The sequence below is a fragment of the Arvicanthis niloticus genome, chromosome 21, assembly GCF_011762505.2.
Source record: "Arvicanthis niloticus isolate mArvNil1 chromosome 21, mArvNil1.pat.X, whole genome shotgun sequence".
Classification (NCBI taxonomy): domain Eukaryota; kingdom Metazoa; phylum Chordata; class Mammalia; order Rodentia; family Muridae; genus Arvicanthis; species Arvicanthis niloticus.
In genome coordinates this window covers 30,404,538-30,418,254 of record NC_047678.1, presented here as the reverse complement: position 1 = coordinate 30,418,254, position 13,717 = coordinate 30,404,538, and the positions used below count along the sequence as shown (strand labels likewise).

General features: G+C 43.9%; 1 pseudogene; it reads left to right on the top strand.

Annotated features, from left to right (window-relative positions):
- Window positions 1–4,247: 4,247 nt before the first annotated feature.
- On the top strand, window positions 4,248–4,679 carry LOC117693838 (coiled-coil domain-containing protein 12 pseudogene; annotated as a pseudogene).
- Window positions 4,680–13,717: the final 9,038 nt, after the last annotated feature.

The following is a 13,717-nucleotide window of genomic DNA, read 5'->3' as shown; positions in this document are numbered from 1 at the left end:
ATATTTTCTTATTTTTAACACTAAACTGACTCCTACTGCAGTTTTTTGGCAAACTGCACCCATATTATGGGTTCATCTTCCCTCATCCCCCAAGAAGGTTCTTAATCCATACTATGCAGCTATAACAGATATGATTATGTTAGGCAGAGATAACAGTCAAAAATATTTTGAAAAAGATCCTGATGTCATAGTACAACCTTATACAAGACATCAGGTTGATTGGCTTATGCAGAATTCTGAAGTCTGGCCTATTACATGTGCCTCATTTGCTGGTCAGATAGATAATCATTATCCACCAGATAAATTGGTTCAGTTTTATAATCATCATGAATTTGTTTTTCCATCTCGTACTGCACATAAACCTATCAAAAAAGCATTGCTAGTTTTCACTGATGGTTCCTCATCAGAAACAGCTGCTTATGCCTTTAAAGATCAAGTAATCTCCTTTGCTACATCATCTGTGTCAGCTCAATTGGTTGAATTACATACTGTTATTGCTGTGTTTCAAACATTTCCAAATCAACCCATTAACATTTATACAGATAGCTCATACATAGCTCAGTCTATCCCTCTGCTAGAAACTGCTGCACAAATAAAACATTCCTCAGAAACAGCTGATTTGTTTTTACAGTGCCAACAATTAATTTTGAGAAAAAAGTGTAAATTCTTTATAGGACATCTGAGAGCCCACACTGGGCTACCAGGTCCTCTCTCTAAAGGAAATACCAAGGCAGACCTAGCTACTCAAATAGCTACAGTGACTTTATCAGATCAAAAATCTAATTTGGATCAGGCCATAAAGGCTCATGAGTTACATCACCTTAATTCTAAAACCTTAAGAGTTATGTTTAAAATTACCAGAGAACAAGCTAGACAAATTATCAAACAATGTCAATCATGTGTTAAACTTTTACCAGTTCCTCATTTGGGTGTAAATCCAAAGGGACTAATACCAAACAGTATCTGACAAATAGATGTTACTCATTATAATGAATTTGACAAACAAAAATATATACATGTATGTGTAGACACATACAGTGGTTTCATCTATACAACATTACAAACTAGAGAAACAAACAAACATGTGATTGCTCATATGCTTGCTACAATCGCTGTAATGGGTGTGCCTAAACAGATAAAAACTGACAATGGCCCAGGTTATACAAACTCCAGTTTCCACCAATTTTGTGAAAGATTGGAAATACTACATAAAACGGATATTCCATATAATCCACAGGGCCAAAATATAATAGAAAGGGCACATCAAACCATTAAATGTCAATTTAAAAAAATTAAAAAGGGGGAATGGTACCCTACCAAGGGATCCCCCAGAAATATCCTTCATCATGCACTCTTCATTTTAAATTTTTTAAATTTGGATTCTGAAGGAAAATCTGCTGCAGATAGATTCTGGCATCCTGATACAAAAAAAAAATTTGCAACAGTCCTCTGAAAAGATCCATTAACTGGAACCTGGAATGGGCCAGACCCAGTGCTTATCTGGGGAAGAGGTTCTGTTTGCATATATTCCCAAACTGCAGATGCTGCACGTTGGCTGCCAGAGAGACTGATTAAACAAATAGACAACAATAACAAATCCAGGGAGGAGAAGCCCCCTGAGAAGCGTATTTTTTCTTCACAGGAAACATAAAGATGCTTCACAATTGCCTTCAAATTGGAACAGATCAACGAGTAAACCTGACTTGGGAAGTTATCAGTGCTGAAGAAGACATCACCACCCATATCTCCAGGGTGGCTCTATTGGACTCTTGATTCCCTGACTTATGATTTAGTGGGGAACTAGATTGTTTTAGATTTAGTGGGAATTTAGATTAAGAGAAAACCCACTACCACAGTTACTATAGTTGTTTTTTGGGTTTGAGATTAACTAGAGCAGGAACAGGGATTTCCTTAGTTTTCTTTAGATCAAAGCTATGATCAGTTTTGTATTTATATAGATTTAGATTCTGATATAAGACATTTATAAACAGAATAGAAGAGGCTTACACTTTTTACTCCTCTGATAGAGGGAGTTATGTGTTACCCTTAAAAAAGAGTGTTGCTTTTATACTGACTGTTCAGGCATTGCTAAGTCTCTTGTCTCTTGGGTTAATAAGGTTCAACAAACTGATGGCTTTTGTACGAGATACTATACAAATGAAACCCATACAGGTCCACTATTACAGGCTGGAAGTAGGGGACTCTGAAACCTCTGTCATCAAGACTGATGAGGATTAACCCCTAACTTACGCGCTAAGCCGGATAGTCAGTGACGGGTAAGAGAGCATACCGAGACCCTTGCCCCTAAAAGAAGGGAGGCCTCACCATCCTAAGACAGGAGCTCAACCAATGGCTGTTGAGTATCCAAGGACGGGAAAGGGAGGCTGGGGTCCTTTGTTCCAACCTAGGACAGACACGGTTTCCGTAAGTTTTCCCAGCCTTCCCTTTTGAAAAAAATTTAAAAAGGGGGACCTGTTGGGAGCCGACTTTAGCAGAAAGCGGCTAGATCAACTTTGCAGCCATCTGGAACCATATACCCTGACGAAAGATTTGGTTTTCAATAGCCTACAACAGCTGAAGCACACTCTGATATCCCACATATTTTGTGTTGCTGTTTACTGCCCCCAGCTACAAGGTGCACGTGGTGGCCATGCCTGCAAGGTATTGCAGTTCACGTGCTGTCCACGTGCTATCTACGCCATACATGCCTGTAAGGCACACGTGCTATCCACGCCTACAAGGCATTGCGGTGCACGTGCTGTCCACGCTATAGACGCCTGTAAGGCTTACGTCATATCAACACCTGCAAGGCACGTGGTATCCACGCGCCTACAAGGCACGTGGCAAAAGCCTATAAATAGCTCAGAATTCCCTTCAATAAACGAGACTTGATCAGAATCTCTGTCTTGTCTCCATTCTTCGCGTCTCTTCCCTTTTATCCCCACTCTCTCTCTCGCTAAACCCTGACCCTCGGACCAGAACGGGCAGTACGGGCTACAGCAGTTTGGCGTCCAACATCGGGCTCCAGTAAGCACAACAGTTTGGTGCCCAAGCGTGGGGGGTTCGCAACAGTCAAACTCTTTCTATACTGTGGCGCTTATTTGGCCCTGGTTGCCGTTTGCAGGATCCTAGGCAGGGAAGGCAGCCTGACTCTGATTATGTTGCAGCTCCAGAAAGGGATGAGCGATCATTCTTGAGTTCATAGGAAAAGGCCATGCAGCCAGGTCTCCAACTCAGCAGGTCTGGAGCCGAGCCAGAGAGTGGACAGCGAGGCTTAAGAGCAACCACTCATCAGGAGAGTTTGAGGTGCCACTGGCTGCTGCTGTCTGTAGAGCAGAGAGAGGATGACCTGAGAGTGAGATGGGATTGAGAGTTTCCAAGGCAGGTTTCTGAGTGTTTGTCTGGTAGTGGGGCTTTAAGAAGAGGTTATCCTATGTAACCAGACTGAACCCGACCCCATAATTTTAATGATGCCTCAGCCTCTGAAGTGCTGGAATTACAAACATGCACCATCTCACCCGGCTCAGGGAATGTTTCTCAAGGCATTTGCTCTTGAAGAATTGGCACAAGTGGATAAGGATGGCTAAGTATTCCAAGAAGGCAATCAGGAGAGGAGTGTGGAGGTTAGGCAAAACCAGAGCAATCGACTCCCTCTATTCTCTTCCTCTAAGGTCTGATTGCACTTGCTTTTCTAGGAATTTGGTTACACTTAAAAATTAACTGCCCCAGGACACATCCTGGGAGGAGCACATTCCTTAGTCCAAGGACACCTGCTGGATTACCCTGCTGGATTAACATTCAGAGGAAACAGGGATTAACATTCTCAGACCACACCTGCAGGTGGGGAAGGCCCTAGGCAGGTAGACACATTCCTCAGGAGGAACCAATCCTCAACATTTACAGACAAGGGAGGTCCTTGCCACCTCATTCCCCAAAGACCAATCAGTTTAAAAGTCACATTGTTCCACCAATCATATTGTGCCTAGTCACTGTTTAGTCCACTCCGTAAACAGTATAAAAACTGCTCTTACCTTCAACTTGAGGTTCTTCTTGGTGCTTCTGGCCTGTATGCAGAGAACTCCAGGGCACTGGGTTATTATTATCATTCAACCTCAGGTTATTGCAGCGAATCCGGACCGTGAGAGTTTCTGGGGGAGCGTGACCCCTGGTTTTAGATCTTTAAGTCCAACACTTTCTGACTGAGTCTGCGTGAGGCCAGAGCAGAAAAGGAGGGGGTCTCTGCAAAGATGGCGGCTGCTCCTGCTGGTGTGTGCCGACTTGAAGAAGAGGCGCTGATGCGGAAAGAACGGCTGAAGGACCTCCGGGAGAAAGCTTGGTGCAAGGACAGGGGAGATGGGAAGCCACAGTGCAAGAGGCTCAGAGATGTGGAAGAGGAGTACAAGGAACCCAGGTTTCAGAACTATGTCCCAGAGGATAGAGACCTGAAGAGGTGGCAGGTCCCCCAGGCCAAACCAGTTGCAGTGGAGGAGAAGGTGAAGAAGCAGCTGGAGGCTGCCAAGCCAGAGCCTGTCATTGAGGAAGTGGACCTGGCCAACCTAGCACCTAGGAAACCGGATTGGGATCTCAAGAGAGATGTGGCCAAGAAGCTGGAGAAGCTGGAGAAGCGGACCCAGAGAGCCATCGCAGAGCTGATCCACGAATGGCTGAAAGGCCATTAGGACAGCCTGGCTTCTGCAGTGCACACCACCATCGAACAAGAGGCCGGTGACTCCGACTGAGATGCTTTCCGTGTTTCATCTCTTCAGCACACACACATCCTGTGGGAAGGTAGTCTCAGACAGGGATGGGGTTAGGCTGACCAGCACTTCTGGGTCTTGAGAACTGAGCCAGCCCACTGAGTCTCAGCTTCTGTTGGTTGTGACAGTTCATCTCCCAGGGGTTTCCACTACCCCGAGTGGGTCAAAGCTGCGATCTGTACATATGTATGTAAACAGAGTTTTGTAAGTTCTGGAAATAAAGCTGCATTTAGTAGAGGCGTGTCGCTTTCAGTTTTTTTTTTTTTTTTTTTTTTTTTTTTTTTGTGCTCGGGGGTTGGACTTGGGATGCAGAAGTTTTACTTACTGTTCTTACTCCTGGGTAGGGCCAGCCTAGGTGAGCCTGGAGGGGTGGGCAGTGCCAAGGTTGACCTTCTGCTCCTAGTCTCTAGTCAGACTCAGCAGTGGTCGCCTTGGAACCCTTATACCACAGATATAGAGACTGGGATTGTCCTCTTAAGACAACTCACAAGGCCTTGCAGTAGTTTGTGCCAATGAAGGAGAGAGTCCCACATGGTCCTCTGGACCCCTTCCAGTATGAGAGTGAGGAGGATGCACTCTGAAGAACTTCACAGAGAACATGGAAGGTTAGAGGCTATCACACTGCTCTCCCTGATCCTGCACTACTACCAGCCATGCATCTCTTTCCTCTCCCAGTCACAGCTATGGGTCAGTTCTACTAGAGATCAGGCTGTGGTATGCTAGGGTTTAGCTGTGATCTTGGAGCCTGGACTAAGCTGTGAGCCTCTGTGTTGATTCTCTAGATGACAGCCTGGAAGCATGAAGCTGATGTAGGTATAGCCATCTGGAGCTCCTCTCTGGGAAGATTACACCTGCAGTTTGCAGGGCCAGCCCCTGCGGACTTCTTTCCTGTTCTGGTTCTTCTTGAAGCAGCAGAGTGAGAGGAACTTCGAAGGGGGTGAGACTTGGTCTTAGGAGATATTTAGGGTTGTTGTGTAATAATTGAAGACCCCCATACTCAGGAGACCCTTCCTCAAGTCTCAGGGAATCACGACCACCCAAAGATCACAAGAAACCATACCTGGATGCAATCAGCAGAGGTTTATTAGGGAAGAAACCTGGCAGCCAGCAGTGTCACCACGCACTCTCGAAGGAGTGGGGTTCCACCCCAACATCCAGTCTGTGGAGGGTTTTAAAGTGAAAAACCACAAACCAGGGGAGTGGGGAGGGGGTTTGAGGGGTTGCCAAGGATACAGAACATAAGAATAGCAAAACATTCCAGAGAAACCCACCCTGAAAGGTTAATAGCCATGTCACTGTGTCCCACCTTCTCATTTATCAACTACTTCAGATTAACTATCTTCACTTCTTCCTGCTATGGCCCCACCTAGGTGGTTTGCATCTTTTTTCTGTGGGCAGGAATGCCTTCCTGCCTTGGGCCTCTCCCACCCACAGCTGGGTCTACTGCCTGAGGCTTGATTCAGGTAATAGTGTCCTCCACCTGGAATGTGTCCTGGGGTAGTGAAACCTTACATTCAGTTCCGCATTCTGGGACCGGCATTTTTCTGCCCAGGTCTAAGGGCAAAGAAGTCTACACATATTTCATAAAATGGCCTTTATAATTTTTCACTCTACATAATAATAAAGCATTTACCTATCTAAGTCTAAGTCACTTTGCTACTGTAGCTGACCTACCTTGGAGGCCAGAAACTGCAGTCTCTGGCATTCAACACCTCAATGTAAAACAGCAGGCTATTAGGTAAAGGATTAATTGTTAGAGCTTTTTCCCTTTTGTGGGGAGCCTGCAGATATCATCCTTGCAGCCATCTTTAGCCATATATCCCAACAAGAGTCTTGATTACAACAGCCTACATTGCTGAGCACATTCTGATAACATCTGGTTTTAGATACCCAGGATCTTCCCTTGGGTGTGTGAGACTTAAAGGTGTGTTACTTAAGGGTGTGACTTAGAGGTCAAGTTTAGAGATAAGGCCTACGGGCATGACCACAAGGCTATGTGCAGAACAGGTACCTAGAGGAGCACCTAGTTTCTCTATTGATTCCATATTGGTTAGAATGAATGGCATATGACTTTAGGGAAGAGGAATTCTAAAGAACAGGGAAGACTGTTACTAGTGGTCAGCACTGGCTGATTGCAACCAATAGCAAAAGCAGTGAGAGGCCGCCAGGGGACAGCTACCTCCCCCTCTGCAAATGGATTCATAGACCCCACTCTAGAAATAACCATTTCCTGCTGGGAGCCTGTGAACAATGAAGTTCTAACAGTGTGGTGTTCTCTACAGAGCAGTGGCTTTGTCAGGGAGAGTACCTGCTGACACTGCAAAGCAGAGTCACTGGAGCACATCAGCAGGAGTGATGACAACTGAGGCCCCACCCCTCAGTCCCTTCACAAGAGATAAAGGGAGCAGAAATCTTATTGACAGTGTGAGGACAAGAATGGTGGAATAGAGACAGTGATCCCTGTGCAATGTCACATGGAGTAAGGAGAGCATGGCTGCAGCAGACTCCACGGAAGTAAAATTAAAAGCCTTTTTTGTTGTTGTTGAATTTCTATGGAACATATTTCTGAGGAAAAGTCTCAGTGTTCTGAAGCCCCTTTGTAGCAGAGAAGAAGAGGCAGACAACAACTGTCTTCAGGCCCCACATACTGTTAAGTGAGTAGGTCACAGCCAGCCCAGAGGGAAAGAACTGGAGACAGTGGCCTCACAGCTAAGGCCCAGCTATCAGGAGCTGATGACAAGGACACAGACACAGACACAGCTCATGATCTTTCAGACCCATTGCTTCTGGCTAAATAAAAAAGGTTCTAATGTGCCCCGCTATGACCTTTTTATAGATTATTAAAGCTATATATGTCTCATTTTTTAACAACAAAAGAAAGAAAATTATTTTTAAAGCAAAATTAATAAAGATACCAGAAAGGGTTAGTAATATTTGTGAAATGAAGGAATAAGTGCCCAGAGTTTTTCAATAAATGTTTTAAAGTTGCAGTCACTTCTGGGGCAGGACCTGAAAGTCAACAGATAGTAAGAAGCAGAAAGGGACAGAACCCCAGACACACACTCTTAAGCTTTGGTAACATATCGCTTTTGTGTTAATAGTAACTGATGAAATTCCCAAAATGAAAGCCAGAGCATTGGTAGCAAGAGAACTGAAAAGCAGGTCTGAAACAGCTAGGGTGCAGGTGCAGTCTATTCTTGTGTTCTGGAAAATGATCTTTCCTGGTAAGTTCAGCCCATGACCTTCCCTGAATAAAAATAGATAATAAAACACTCTTTTATTCTCAGAAAATTCAATTCCCAGCACCACATGGTGGCTCATAACCATGTGTAATGGGATCTGATGCCCTCTTCTGGTGTGTCTGAAGAGAGGGACAGTGTACTCACATACATAAAATAAATAAATAAATCTTTTTTTTTTTTTAAAAAAAAAGTTATCCAAATACTTAGATTATACACTTACCAAAATAATCAAGAAAACTGCTGGGCAGTGGTGGCACACACCTTTACTCCCAGCACTTGGGAGGTAGAGGCAGGTGGGTCTCTGAGTTTAAGGCCAACCTGGTCTACAGAGGGAGTTCCAGGACAGGCAGGGCTGTCCACAGAGAAACCCTGACTCAAACAAACAATTAAGAAAAAGAATCAGGAAAGTCAGACCTGATACTGCTTTGGTGTTATCCAATCCAATTCCTTCATTAGATATGTGAAGAAAAAGAGACTCTGATCATAGTGGCATCTAATCTACCATCACTTTCATCTGGGAGGGTCCACAAGGACTCACAGCAAAGATTCTAAATTGGTGTCTTAGTAACAGAACACTAAGTTCTGTTAGTTGTTGACTCCATGGTGGTGGTTTAAATGAGAATGTCTCCCACAGGGGCAGTTGTTTGAACTTGGTTCCCAGTTAGTGGTGCTTTTTGTGTAGCCTTGAAGCTGTGGAAGGATGAAGTATCTCATGGAGGACTCAGAGCCACACATCCCTTCCAGTCCTTTATTTCCTCTGGCTCCTGCTTACAGCTCAGGAGCCAGTCTGCTTTGTGCCCAGCTTCCATGTTTTCTGTTCCAATCATGACAGTCTCTTAGCCCTCTGGAATCCTAAGTCCAAATGAACCCTTTCTCCTATGCTTTGGTCACGGTGTTTTATCACAGCAATAGAAAAGGAACTAAGCCAACCACATTGTCACAGCTCTTGTGTGTCTGACAGTGTCAATCATATTCTTAGCTATTTTAGGGGCTGCATGGTGTAAGAAAGTTAGTGGTGACTGACAACTTAATAGGATCTGGCATTTCCTATGGGACAAGCCTCCAGGCACACTTGTGAGGGGCTGTCTTGATTAGGTCAAAGACATGGATGACCCCTTCTTTTTTGTTCTTGTTTTGTTTTTTGAGACATGTTTTCTCTGTGTAGCCTTACCTATCCCGGAATTCACTCTGTAGACCAGGTCTTGACTTTAGGATGCACCTGTTTCTGTCTCTTCTGTGTTAGGATTAAAGGCATTTAATGCAGGGCTAAACACTTCTTTAAATTTCTTGCATCAGAGTATTTGATCATAGTGATGGAAAAAGCAACTAAGATAAATGATACCTCGTGTTGTAACTTTACTTGTTTCAATGCCCATTTTTACTGATGGTCTTTAAACACTTTAATCTCCCTTCTAGCCCAGCACCCAGCAGAGGCAGTGGAAAAGAAAAAATAGAGGGGAAGTGGGCCTGTTTAGAGATGGTCCTTTGGAGCAAATCCCATGTGCATTGTCAGGAAATCAGCAGTTTAGTTCACAGGTTACAGCTCGATCCACTCGTAAACACTTCAGGGATATCCTAGCAGTCCAGTTCGGTAGTGTCAGGATATGCCCAGCAGGGGTGGCATGGCCTAGGAGGAACAGCCAGGCCTCAGTCAAACCAGCAGGAGTGAGCAGGAGGGACCAGGGCCAACAGCAAAGCCAGGATAAGTTCATGGCTGTGCCTTTCTCAATGAAGGGAAGATCAACAAAGGTGTGAGACCAACAAGCATTTAGCTATGCAAGCAAGCCAAGCTCAGCCTTGGTCACTGTCCATCAAGTCCTATTTAAACTCCCTCCAAACATCATGTGTCCTCCATGGTTCTTGCCTCAGCACCAGAGTCTGTCTCAGCAGACATCATTCTGCCAATTGGCTGGAAAACATACCTTCACATCAGTTTTAGCACAACACCATCCAACACAACTGACTTTCCAAAGAACCCTTAAGTTTCCTCTTCATCGTGTGTTTTTACTCACGTATTATTTTTACTTATGTATATGTGTATAGGGGGTATGTTCAGATGAATGCAAGTGCCCACAAAGACAAGAAGAGCATTGGAATTCCAGGAATTGGAGCTATGGGCAGTGGTGAGTTGCATGGTGTGCGTCCTACTAGGAACCCAACTCCCTTATCCAATGGTGGAAGTGTTAAGTATTTTTTTTTTTCATGCTCCCCAACCCCCCGTGTTAAGTATTTTTAATTTAGGTATTTTCCTTTTTATATTTTTCTTCTTAAGTTAAACCTTTTTGTAATAATTACAGATTCTCATGCAATTTTCACAATTAGAAGAAATAGAAAAAACAATACACATAACCCCATATCTACTTTACTGTGTTTCCCCCATGGGAGCAACCTGGAAACAAATGTAACATTACAAGAAATTCAAATGCATATATTTAAGGTGTTTTACAGGTCATCAAATGTCCCACCCCCATTCCTGGCTTTGTTTTTTTTTTTTTTTTTTTTTGTTTTTTTTTTTTTTTTTTTTTTTTTTTTTTTTTTTTTTGCAATAGGTTTCATCATATAATTCTGGCTAGTCTGGAATTCCATCATATAAGATCAGGCTAGCTTTGAATTCACTTGCCTCTGCCTCCCGAGTGATGAGATAAAAGGTTTGTGCCACCCAGCATACCTCCTCACTCACTGTTCAGTGACTTCACAGTGATTGTCTTTGTGTGTGTCTGTGTGTTATGATGAACAGCTAAACTGTGTTACAACTTTGGGATGTTTGATCTCTCCTTTTAGAACTGGATTATCATATCAACTGCAGCAGGAACAACAGAATTAATTATTGCAAACAATGTCAAAAGTAACTAAGGGAGAAACTGTCCATCTATTTTCTGTGCCCTCCCCCCAGGCCTAAGCAGGCCTGCAAAGTCATTTACCACAATAGACCAAGCAACAGTAGGACCTAGGAGATGCATTGCATTACCAGCCTTGGCACCTTGGAGCCTGCTACCTGAGCTAAGAAGAATGGACTGCTTGCTGAGCTAGCCTTGACACCTTCTGGACTGCTATCTCCTTGCCCAGCCCCTGGGCTGAACTGAGAAGAGACTCTGGGGGATGGGGCTTTCCCTTTATATGTGAAAGCAAATTATTAAACTTCGAGCCTTGATCAGAGAACTTTGTCTTGGCTTCATCTCTTCCCGCCCGTTTCCCTATTCTCAGCCTCTCTTACAGGTGAACCAGGTTCAGCTGTTGCTGCTGACGGCAACAATTTTCTAGAACTGGGAAGCAAATATCCTTAGAGAGCATCTCTTCCATTTTTTGGATAGAATTATGGTTTCCCCAAGGAATAACTTTTCCTGACAGTGTGATTCCTTGTATTTTCTTACAGATCTCAGATACTCAGGCTTTTGAGATAGAACATGAATGAGAAACACGCACAGCAGTGGTGTGTCACGAGGCTGAGCTGGTTCTGTGGTGTAGGTGCCAGCAAACACACCAACACCTGTGTCCCTCTGAGCCCTAATGAAGCTTACAAGGAAAAAAGACAAGGCAGTAGATGGGACTTGTTGGGTGCCGACTTTTAGCAGAAAGCGGCTATCAGCTTTGCAGCCATCTTGAGCCATATACCCTGACATGAGATTTGAATTACAATCGCCTACAACAGCTGAGAACACTCTGATAATCTTGGTTTAGATACCTTGAGATTAAAGGTGTGTGAGATTATAGAGATCAGAGTTAGAGACAAGCCCTAAGGGCATGATTAAAGGTGTAACTTAGAGGCGTGGCTTAGAAGTGAGACATATAAAAGGCAGAGACAGAACAGATCAGAATTGAGACAATAGAAGACATTAGGGAGACTATAGAAGACAGAACCAGAGATCAGAGAATATAGACGGAGATCAGAGACTATAGAGGGATCATCAGAGACGAATCTCAGACATTAGGTAAAATCTGGCCTCACCCTCGCTCTTGCTGAAACCCGACCTGCAGACCGGAGCAGCAGCTTGGGCCGGGATACAGTGGCTGCCCAAACGTGAGTCGGCCCGGGCCTCAACATTTTGCCTGGGCTGCAATATTTATTTTGGCTGCCCCAACTTGGGGCTAGTGTGGTCCCCAACAGGGACTCACTTGGAAGAGGAAGGAGACTAAGGGGCATGTGAGGAGGACAGCAGGGAGGAGGGTGGCCAGGATTGGAGCACAGGATGTGCTTGTATGAAAAGGTCATCATGAACTCATCCCTATGTATAACTAGTATGTCCCAATAAAACATTCTTTAAAGTTTGTGCATATAAAGTACATTCAGTTTGGACCTTGAGCTTTTAAAACTTAGTTCATTTACTTTACATCCTGATTGCAGCCTCCCCTCTCTCCCTCTCATCCCCCATAATAAAATATTTTTAATAGTATGTAATGGAATTGACAAGAAGCCATTTCAATAGCCACTAATAATATTTATAAAATGTTTGTATTGTGTTTTAAATTTTTATTTTATGTGCGTTGGAGTTTTGCCTGCATGTTTGGAGATGTTGGATTCCCTAGGACTGGAATTGCAGACAGTTGCAAGTTACCATGTGGGTACTGGGAGTTGAACCTGGGACCTCTGGAAGAACAGCCAGTGCTCTTAACTGCTGAGCCATCTCCTCAGCTGCCACTAATAATATTTTTGAAGTTAAAAGGAGAAGAATTTACATTTTAATTATGCCTTCTGGCACACATTTATCTTCAGCAGGTCACCAGACAGCTCCCTGTATTCTGTAGTATCTACCTTACACATTGTTTTCAGTCTGGAAGGTCAAAGTTGAGATTTGCCACAGCAAGAAGTGATGCTAGGTAGTTGTAGAGGGTCAGTGTGAGTGACTCTTCTAGGAAAATGGTCATTGCTTTTGCTCTTCCCTTCTGATCAGGTGGGAAAGAACATATTCTTCCAATGGGTAACTGCTCAGAAGCTGCCAAGCTGCCTCTGAAGGCAAACCCAGGTGCACAGAGACCTGGGAATAGCCACAGGTCAGGTTTTGCTGGCTGACTTTCCCCTGCCATGACCTATGTTGCTTTTACAGAGGTAAGACATAAGATGCAATGGACCTAATGGCCCACGTCTTTCTTCAAAGGCTACACTTTTGCCAGAATGAAGCATGCCTGCTTCATGATGCATTGATCCTTCAAGGCAATCCTTGGCCTACTCACCATGAAGGATTTTACTTCAGGAGTCATTTACCAGAGTCTGTCTCTGCCATAACTTTATATCACAGACCAGAAAAATGACACTGGAGTGAATTCATAGAACCACTGATCTACACGAGGTAGACATGGCCATTTACCCTTAGGTTTTAGTGTTTCCCGTGTTATTGTGAGAGTTATAAGTTACTTTATTTTTTTAATCACCAGGCCATCAGAGGGAACTCATCCAACTGCAATAGACCTAGGATTATTCCTTTCCCCTTAAGTCCCACTAGCCAAACAGTAGGTGATACATGTTTTTTATACATGCAAAGGTTCATTCACAAGAACATCCAAGTCCTGTTTGAATAATGGGCTCTGTGTGGAAGACTTGATCCATACTAAAAATGTGTAGGGGATCATGATTTTCTGCCTGGTGGCTGACATGAGTTTTCTGCACTCTGTGGCTTCTGGCTGTAGATCATGAATGCCATTATCATTGCACCTGTAGAGACCCACTCCTAGGAACAGCAAGGCATGCTTGCCACTGACATAAAAAATCTTATAGTTCATGAC